At 43.7% G+C, this 10084-nt stretch overlaps 1 protein-coding gene across 6 annotated transcripts in view; it reads right to left on the bottom strand.

The window, feature by feature from the left end:
- Positions 1–10084, bottom strand: part of Usp44 (ubiquitin specific peptidase 44) — a 36451-nt gene that overhangs the window by 17062 nt on the left and 9305 nt on the right. The window contains exon 1 of one of the 6 annotated variants that reach the window (XM_029482519.1): positions 5018–5040. The exons of 3 other annotated variants lie outside the window; for them this stretch is intronic. The gene's annotated coding sequence lies outside the window, so the exon portion shown is untranslated. Of the gene's footprint in view, positions 1–4716; positions 4744–4781; positions 4870–5017; positions 5041–10084 lie in introns of those variants that run through there. 2 more of the 6 variants (XM_021173582.2, XM_021173583.2) reach the window with 2 other exon arrangements.

Genomic DNA, 10084 nt, shown 5'->3' with positions numbered 1-10084 from the left:
CCTGGGCTGCCTGAGAGACCCTGACTCAAGAAAAAGGAACGTGTGGAGACCTCCCTCAGGCAGATATGGTAAAGCAGACAAGTGCTGAATCTCTCTTTGATAAAGATAATTTTAATTTTCATTCGGGTTTTTTTTTTGGAGGGTGCAGGGGGGAGCTTGTAAGACAGTTCCCTGTGTATCCCTGGCTGGCCTCGACCTCAAGAGATCTGTCTGCCTCTGCCTCCTGAGTGCTGGGAATAAAGGCCTGCGCCACCACCACCTGACTACAAAAGTATTTTTATATAAGTAAATTTACACTATTGTAAAAATTTTGTGTGTGTGTTCACATGCACACGTGTGAACACACACATCACAGCACATGTGAACATGCTTAACATGGCACACGCCAGAGTCCATGTGAAGGTCAGAAGTCTTCCCACTCCCACTTGGTCAGTCTATCCTTCCATCCTGTGAATGACACTGAACTCCTATCCTGGTTGGCTATGCGGTGCTGTGGGGCTGCGGGCCTGTGATTCTTTTTACTAAGTAACAACTTAAACAGATCTTTTAAAGATGGTTACAAGTGGGAAGGCTTCCCATTTTTGTGCTGCGCCTCCCCCCCTTACCCCCCCCATACAAACTAGGAGGAATTGGCCATTTCTGCAGCTGGGTAGGCTTTAGGAATTATGAACCGTCATAGTTATTCTTATTCTCTCATAGCATTTGCATACGGATGAAAATAACATCATCCACAGTTTATAGTTAGTTAGGAAAACTGTACCTACTTGTAAATAGTTTTCTGTTTTCTATTTACTTCATGCAACTACTGCAGAAGCCTGTCTTCTTAAGAGATCTTTGTAGAATGGGGTCAAAGCATAGTGCTTGGTGGACAGAAGAGGGCTCAATATTTTTGAAGGGACAAATTATTGACTGAAATGAACACAATAGCCTCCCTGAGGCTCCCTGGCCCCCCCTATTATTCCTATTATGTGCTTCGACACCTCTCTATGCCAATCATGATGTAGCTCCTTCCCTTCCCTCCAAAAGGCCCTGGTTATTCTTTCTTCCCATAGAAATCTAGAATCCATAATTACCCTGACACTCCTCATTAAGCAATAAAGAATTAACCTTTCCCTGGCCTTCCTTATAACTAGCTGCAGGGTTTTTGTTGTTGTTGTTGTTTTGTGTTTTAGATAAAGCTTGAGCAAAGCAAATTCTGCTCCTTGGTTACTTGAATCCTTTACTCCCATTCTCACTTATAAGTAATTAATTTGGGGCAATGTTATCAGTGTCACACAAATACATTTATACACCAACTTCCTAAGGCAAACTTCATTCACAATAGTGAAAACGTTGAGAAAAAACCCTGGCATTCAACCATGGGTCTAATGAATTGAGATGAAATCCTTTTTACAAACACCAGTATTCTAGTCTTTTTAGTACCTTCATGATGTGATCTAACAGATACAACCTTAGAATAACAACAAAAAAATTCAATCTTTTGATTGACAAAAATCACATTAAGAATGAATTCTTGCCGGGCGTGGTGGCGCACGCCTTTAATCCCAGCACTCGGGAGGCAGAGGCAGGCGGATTTCTGAGTTCGAGGCCAGCCTGGGCTACAGAGTGAGTTCCAGGACAGCCACGACTACACAGAGAAACCCTGTCTCGAAAAACCAAAAAAAAAGAATGAATTCTTACATTTTTATAGTGAAAGTGCTGTCAAGTGTTGCGCTTTTAAATGGCTGTTTAAGCCAGTATTTTTATACAATCGTCCTATTTTCTGGTTTATTAGTCACTAATTTAGTTTGGCTTCATGGCAAGACTGATCCTTATCACTCAGAACAAATTGGACACGTGATTCATTTCCTATCTTGATTAGTCTGAGCCCATACAGTAGCATCTTCTCCCATCTTCCTCACATACACATTAGAATCTGGCACCCATATTTGTTCTGCCTAAACTTAAGAACGTGAGAGAAACCTCAAACCACTTTTCTGCTACCAAGAAGGCAAAAGAGTGCCCTCCCCCTTGCCTCTGTCACTTAAAAACTAAGTTCAGCAATTGGAAATAGGGGCTCCCCCCCCCCAAGTTAGTAGGTAACCTGGACTGTGATAGAAGTACAAAATGGATGGATGGATGGATGGATGGATGGATGGATGGATAGATGATAGTTAGATTGATTCTGCCCTCAAATGACCCAATCAACAAGTATCATGTATAATCAAAACACCATCATATTCTGTGAGACTGAAGTGTGTGGAGGAAAAATCTGTTAGCGTATACAGAACTGACTTTCAGGTAAAAAAGAAAAGCCTATCAAGGGGAAGAGGCAGTTTTACGTGTGGATATTTAGATCCTCCCTGGTTTGTTTTCTTTTTTGAGACAAGGTTCCTCCGTAGCCCTGGCTGTCCTGGAATTCACTATGTAGACCAGGCTGGCCTCAAATCCATAGAGAACCAATTGCCTCTGACTCTCAAGTGCTGGGACTAAAGGTATGTTCCTTCAGGAGCCTACAATTTTTTTTTAAGATTTATTTTATTTATATGTAAGTACACTGTAGCTGTCTTCAGACACCCCAGAAGTAGGCATCAGATCCCATTACAGATGGCTGTGAGCCACCATGTGGTTGCTGGGAATTGAACTCAGGATCTCTGGAAGAGCAGATAGTACTTTTAACTGCTGAGCCATCTCCCCAGACCCCTAATTTTTTTTTTTTAAAGACAGAATTTCACCTGTAGCTCAGATACAATTTTTTTTTCAAGACAGAATTTCACTGGTGGCTCAGGTGACTTTTAAAGTCATGATGTGCCTGCCTCATTATGCTGATGCTAGAATTACAAGCATGCCCAGAAAAGCCACACTAGATCCCCGCCCTTGATTTAAGAGATTCTCTAAAACATGGATTATTGTATATTATTGTATGTTAATGCTGATTCATGATCTCTTTAAATGTTTTTTTTAAAAGTACACTATTGCTGTCTTCAGACACACCAGAAGAGGGCATCAGATCTCATTATGGGTGGTTGTGAGCCACCATGTGGTTGCTGGGATTTGAACTCAGCACCTTCAGAAGAACAGTTAGTGCTCTTACCCGCTGAGCCATCTCACCAGCCCTCTCTAAACTTTTTTATTTAGAAAAAAAGCCAAACAACCAAACAATAGCAAAAAAGCAAACAGACTAGATTTTTTTTTTAAAGAAACCAAGACTGTGTCCACCTTGCCTTTACTCCCAGCACTAAGGAGGCAGAAGTAGGTGGATCTCTGAGTTTGAGACCAGCCTGGTGGAGATTCAAGATAGCTAGGGCTACGCAGAGAAACCCTTTCACAAAAACGGAGGGGCGGGGGAAGGGGTTTATAATAAAAGAAAGAAAGAAAAAAATCAGGAGTCATACACAAAGTAACCAAAACATTCCAACTTTCTGTACTGTACCCACTGAACTATTTGTTCAATATCAGAATATCTCAAATTTAGTTTGGGATAGTAATAAGCACTAGACTGAAAAATCTAACACACTGTATATGTATGTATATGCATATATCACTCACACACACACACACACACACACACACACACACACACACACACACACGGCTGGGAGTGCCAAGAAATCTCTGAGTTCCAGGCCAACCAAGGCTACTACATCAAAATAACAAGCAAAACTCCGGGCATGGTGGCGCATGTCTTTAATCCCAGCATTTAGGAGGCAGAGGCAGGCGGATTTCTGAGTTCGAGGCTAGCCTGGTCCACAGAGTTCTAGGACAGCCAGGACTACACAGAGAAACATTGTCTCGAAAAAAAACAAAAAACCACCACCAACAACAAAACAATTTACGGGAATCTGAATCAGGAATAGAAACCCCAAATGTACCAAATGTTTAAAATCTCTTTCAAATTATCCGAGATGATAAATTAAAGACAAAACATTATGCATTCCAAAAAATCCAGTTTCATCTCTTTTAGGGCAAATAGGTATGGAATCTCATTGAGATTATGAAATCAAAGATGAAGTTAACTCCTGTTTGGACATGAATTACAAACACACAGTCTATTTTTCTTTTGTTTACACCAAACACTGGTTTTCAAGAAATCTTCCACTGAAATTGTCGGCTCAAAGCGTTATCCATCCCTACTCTGGTCCCACAAGCACCTCCCAACAGATTCTAGAAAAAAGAAATCAAGCGTATGGAAGATCGTATTTCCATGCTAATTTCACAGCTCCGTGGTTTGCTAAGTGTTATAAATTAAGGTTTAAAAGGGTGGAGAAACGAGGAAGTGAACTTTCCAAGTTACTAATGTTATCCTGAAGGAAATTATCCAGCTACCGGTAGAATTTACAACAGCTTAATATTCCACTTGAAACAATAACTATCTTTCGCTTTTTTCTTAAGGCGACGGAGAGACGAGTCCTAACTTTGAGCAGCCGTTTCCGAAACCTCTTCACAGTGACCTACTCTTTCCAATCACCCCCACAACGTTCCTTCTCAAAGACAGCGCGGATGATTTTAGAAAGCTGGTTTTCCAAACTCAATACAACAATACAATACAACCGGGATCGGCGGGTGGCAGCAGGTGCCGGGCAGCACTGCGACCCGACCGCCGTAGGGAAGGCAAGTGCCACCTCCCGGCGATCAGAGAGCCAGCGGCGGGATGTTCTGGGATGTCCCCGGCGCTCGCATCCTCAGCGCCCCGCCCGCATCCGCCCCGCGCCCTCCTCCGGCCGCACTCCGGTCCACCTGAAGCATCTCCGGGACCCGGGAGGTGGCCAGCGGACTCCGGGCTGCAGGACCGCAAGACGCACCGAGACTTTCCAGAGGCGCCAATTCCAAGTTCGCCGGCGCCTCTCCACCGCGCGCCCCTTGGCTCGCTCCCTCCGTCCGTCCACAGCCCCCTCTCCTCTCGCAGGACCCCCCGGCTGCCTGCGGGCGGGAAAACTCCGTCAGGTGCCTCCCGCCCCCCGGCTCCCGTCGGACGTCCGCTCCTACAGGGGAGCCTCGCTCAGTCAACCGCCGCAGCCGCGCGCCCCTCTCCACTCACCGGCACGAGCCCGAGCAGCCATCTTAGCGCTCACAGCGCGCCCCGGGCCCCCTAGTTCGGCCGCATCTGGGCGCCAGGGTCCCGAGCTACGTCAGCGGAGAAGCCAGACCACGCCCTAGCCACGCCCGCGCGAGAGGCCACGCCCCTTGGTTGTCCAGCGTGAGCGGAGCTGGGATGAAGGAGCGAGCGCGGGCCATCCGGCGTCCCGCTCGGGCACACGGCTCTGCTTGGACCACAAAAACTTCCTCTCAGGGCGGGCTTTCCACTTGCCGCAGCCTTCGAGGCCGGGAAGAATAAGGCCACTATTAACCACAGGCTAGCGAGATGCTAAATATTCCACGGGTGTGTATTCACGCAGAGCTCCCAGATTCCCCGCTACTCACACATCTTCGAATCATCGTCAGGCAACGACCGGGCCAATTTTTTATGTTAAAAAAAATCTGCTCAAATTCTCAACTGTAGAAGCTTCCCTCACAGGCATAGCTGCAACGGGGAATGATTTAACACGAAAATATTCCTCCGTTTGGCACAAGGTACCTCAAAATGATCAGTGTAAGACCGTGAAGTTTATGTGTGAAAGAAAAGGAGAAAAGAGATGAGAGGAATCTGCATTAGAAAGTCGGGCCTATGGGTACAAAATAATAATAATAATCTTGTCAATCATCTGGAGCTATAACTGGTAAAGAACATAGGTTGCTCTTCTAGAGAACCCAGGTTCGATTCCCAGCACCCACAAGGCTGCATACTTACAACGCTCTTTTAATTTGAGTTCCAGGGGATCTGACGCCCTTGGAACGCTTTACCTTGGGAACAGGCGCACATACATACGTTCAAGCAAAACATCCTTACACCTAAAATAATAGTAAAGCACTTTAAAACAAAATAAAAACCAGAAAACCAATGTTTGCTGAGCTCCTAAAGCCATTTCTGTCCCAGCTAATCCGTAGAACACTAAAAACGAAGACACCCTTTCCAAAGCAGCCAGATAAACTTATGAAGTTAATATCAGTGGGATGCTAAATCTGGCACCACTAAGGTCAAACTAAAATTGTTCGTTTTTTAAACCAACAAGTATACTCTAGGGAGTTTCACTAGTGGGGGGTGGGGGGTTGGGGAAATGAACACACAAATATTTGAATGGATAAAATGTCTAACCAAAGGGAAATGGCAAATTAACATCTAGCAGAAATGTTAACTTACTAACCCCTTGGGAGTTCTTATGTTGGTAACAAAATAACGACAGAAATTCATATGATTCCTATTTGTATACATGATAATTACAAACACGGGAAATATAGCTATGTAAATAAAAATGAAAGACTTCAAGGAATAAATCTGCAAAGCAAAACAGTAATTCAATCCCCCCCCCCCCCACACACACACAGCATTTTCCCTCACACACAATGGTAATATTTATTTTGTGTGAGTCTGGGAGGGGGCACCCCAGTGCTGCAGTATGGGTTTATTATCTCTGTCAGGCATTTTCTCTGCGCCCTCACACTCTCCCACTATGTGGGTACCACGGATGGAATTCAGGTCAACACGCTTGGTGGGGCAAGTGTCTTCATCCAACGTGTCACTGATACCCATCTTGGGGGAACTAGAGCTCTGAGGGAGAGCCCTGGGTTTGATCTCCAGTACTGCTGAACACAACAAAATCTGTCTCAAAGGCAAAGTGAAATAGAACGAAGCAATACAGCAATACAGAATTCCAGTCAGAAAACAAGGTCAAATGGACTCACAGGAGAGTTTAGAAACAAGAGTTTTCTGAGATCATAATGGCTTCCAAAAAAGGAAAAAAGTCCCACATAGCCTGTTGCGAACCAAAACCGTGTGAATAAATGAGGAAGAAAGTGAAACACAAAGCAACTGCAAGCTCTGTTAGGCAGAGGTGTGAGGGTCTGGAGTAGGATGCTCTTAATCAAATATCTGAGTACACGTTTGCATGCTGCCAAGTGAGAAGGGAAGCCAGAGAAAGGCGTTAGAAGTGCTAATTACAGAGAATGTTTGTATCACTTTTATATTTATTGTTACAAATTCCCTCAGCTACCGTCTGTTTCTGCTCCTCCCACCGATTGCAGCAGGCTCGCGCTTGCTTCCTGAGCTCAGGACCTCTCTAGTGCACTCCTGTTTGCACGTTTTCAGGATCATCTCTTAATTTCTCTTTTGCTTTTAACCACTCTCATCAGATCTAAGCTTTTCATTATCGTATTTGCAAAGATGCCTCCTTCCCACCCTCATCAGCGGATTCCCCCACACTTACCAATTATGTCCTTAAAATCAGTCCCCGAATTGGCCTTTAGACTAATAGGTCGGTCCTTTTATCGTCTAGGACGATACGGTCTGCTAGGCTTTCGGTGCTTCCGGCCTTCGAATCCAGGGCAAATGATGTTTATTTCCTAAGTAGAAACTCCTCCGGTAGCAACTCTTCTAGACCGTTACAATCAAGCTCTTTCAGGGCTGGCCTAAACTCTCACCTCCTGAAAACCACTTTCCTAGGAAAAGGGGGTGGGGTGGGGGTTCCCGGGTTCCCATCCCCCATCCCAGCAGCACATTATTATGCAGTCCTTGCTTTTGTTCAGCTTTCTGAGCCCAGTTCTTTCCATTTGCATTGCAACCTCTTTGGGGGCAAGTACTTTGCCCTGTTTATTTACCCCTCCACATTCCATAATGTAGTGCCAACCCCAAATACCCTTAAAATTCCTATCCAGAGGGGATGGGGGACCCAAAAGCTGCCACGCAAAAGATGGGGTTTTGAGAGTGATGTGGAGGGAGTTTCCTTTGCTCTTAACAGCCCATCTTGGGAGAAATGATGAAGACAATTTACCCTTTTCCCAAAGTAAGCCGTTTCTTAAGAAATCATTTTAAGCATCCTGACTCCTAATTAGTATGTAACGAGTCATTCCTGAAGTACAATACTAACTGATTTTGTCTCTAGTACCCTACATCAGAGTATGAACAAATATGGGGTAAACACAGGGGTTAACTTAATAACCCCTTGGGAGTTCTTATGTTGGTAACAAAATAACAACAGAAATTCATATGATTCCTATTTGTATACATGACTATTACAAACACGGGAAACATAGCTATGTAAATAAAAATGAAACTTTAGAGCTTGCTTTTTATGCTTTGTTTTGGTTTTTCTTTTAACCTAGTCTTTGGAGACTAAGAAAATTGCCTTTGTAATAAATTTTCAAATGAAGAAGAATTAATGAGTTTCTTAAATTTTTGGACGTAAGTCCCAGCCTTTCACAATGTTCTCCTCCGCTAATATTAAGATTTACAGAGCTGTGTGCCAGGCCTTATGCCAGGAATTGAAATAGCAGCAGCCTTCCTTCATCTCGATAAAAGGATTGGATGGAGGGAAGTAGATTAAGAAAGACTACAGTGGGGGGCTGGGCATGTAACTCTGTGGTTGAGAGCTCACCCGGGGTTCAATCCCCCAGCCCTGCCGCAAAACAAAGCACCCCAAAGAACTGAGCTGAACAGTTGGATTGAAGTGGTAGTTTCACACTATAGTTGAGTTTAAAGGACTGGGACCCAAGGGTCCTTAAACTTTAAGAAAAAAAAAAAAAAAGGCTTTAGAATTTTCTTAAGTCTAAGGAATAACAAGTGTTAGCTGCTGGTAGAGGTGATGCAAGCCAAATAAAGTGAACTTGTTAAAAAAGGACATTTTTCCCTTTCTCTTTTATTTTTGGTGCCTTGGGTTGAGGGCATCTAGGACCTTGGGGCACATCAAGCCCTTTGTTGAGCAATGCCCCAAACCGCTGAAGAACTTTTCTGGTGTGTGTGTTTTGTGGTCTGTGAGGGAAGTTTGCATTCTTTGGGGGCAAGTTTTCAATATATGCATACCAGAAACTGAAACCAAACCCTGGTTTAGGTATGAATGGATGCAAAATCGCTAGCCTGTTCAGCTCCTCCTAACATCCACCCACCCCTAGTGTCCCATCTCCACCCCTCCAGTCTTTCAGGATCCTTCAACCTCTTGCCTCCAGGCTTGTACTGTTGTCTAGGTTTTTCTCATGCCTTTCTCTTCCAGATTTTCCCACTTTGTTGTGGGACAGGTGCCCCAACCTTCTATTTTTGAAGATGTTCTATTCTCATGCAATAGATTTACCTACTTTGTAAATCGCATTCCTTTCTTTCTTTCTTTCTTTCTTTCTTTCTTTCTTTCTTTCTTTCTTTCTTTCTTTCTTTCTTTTTCTTTCTTTATTATTTATTTATTGCATTCTCTAGGTATGGGGCTGAAGAGAGAGCTCAGTGGTTTAGAGCACTCACCACTCTTGCAGAGGACCTAGGTTCGATTCCCAGTACCCACCGGTTGGCTCAAAAACCATCTGTAACTCCAGTTTCAGAGGATCCAATGCCTTCTTCTGTCCTTTACTGGAACCAGGCACACATGTGGTGCACACATGTATCAGGCCAGCTAAACATACATATAAAATAAAATAAACATGGGGCTGGAGAGATGGCTCAGCGGTTAAGAGCACTGACTGCTCTTCCAGAGATTCTGAGTTCAATTCCCAGCAACCACATGGTGACTCACAAGCCATCTGTAAAGAGGAAATCTGATGTCCTCTTCTGGTGTGTCTGAAAACAGCTACAGTGTACTCATATAAATAAACTAAATAAATCTTTAAAAAAAAAAAAGAAATCTTCATTAAAGAAAGCTCTCAGTAGAGCCAGTAGACACCTGCAGAATGACATTTCTTTCCTTTTTCTTTTTCTTTCTTTCCTTCTCTCTTTTTCAGTCTGTCTGTCTGTCTGTCTGTCTGTCTGTCTTTCTTTCTTTGCTTGTTTTATTTTGTTTGAGACAGAGTTTCTCTGTGTAGCCCTGGCTGTCCTGGAACTCACTCTGTAGACCAGGCTGGCCTCGAACTCAGAGAACTACCTGCCTCTGGAGAATGGCATTTCTAAAATGAAATTTTAAATCTTGTCTTATGTCTGTACTAGAATACAAATAAAATTTTGGGATAAATAGTATAAAGGTTAAATTAACAATAGAACAATGATAGCCACCAACAGCAAAGTCTCAGCATCTCTTTCTCTTTCTTTTTTCTTTTT

The sequence above is a fragment of the Mus caroli genome, chromosome 10 (assembly GCF_900094665.2).
Source record: "Mus caroli chromosome 10, CAROLI_EIJ_v1.1, whole genome shotgun sequence".
Lineage (NCBI taxonomy): Eukaryota > Metazoa > Chordata > Mammalia > Rodentia > Muridae > Mus > Mus caroli.
Note: the sequence above shows the minus strand (reverse complement) of the source record. Positions and strands in the feature narration are given on the sequence as shown.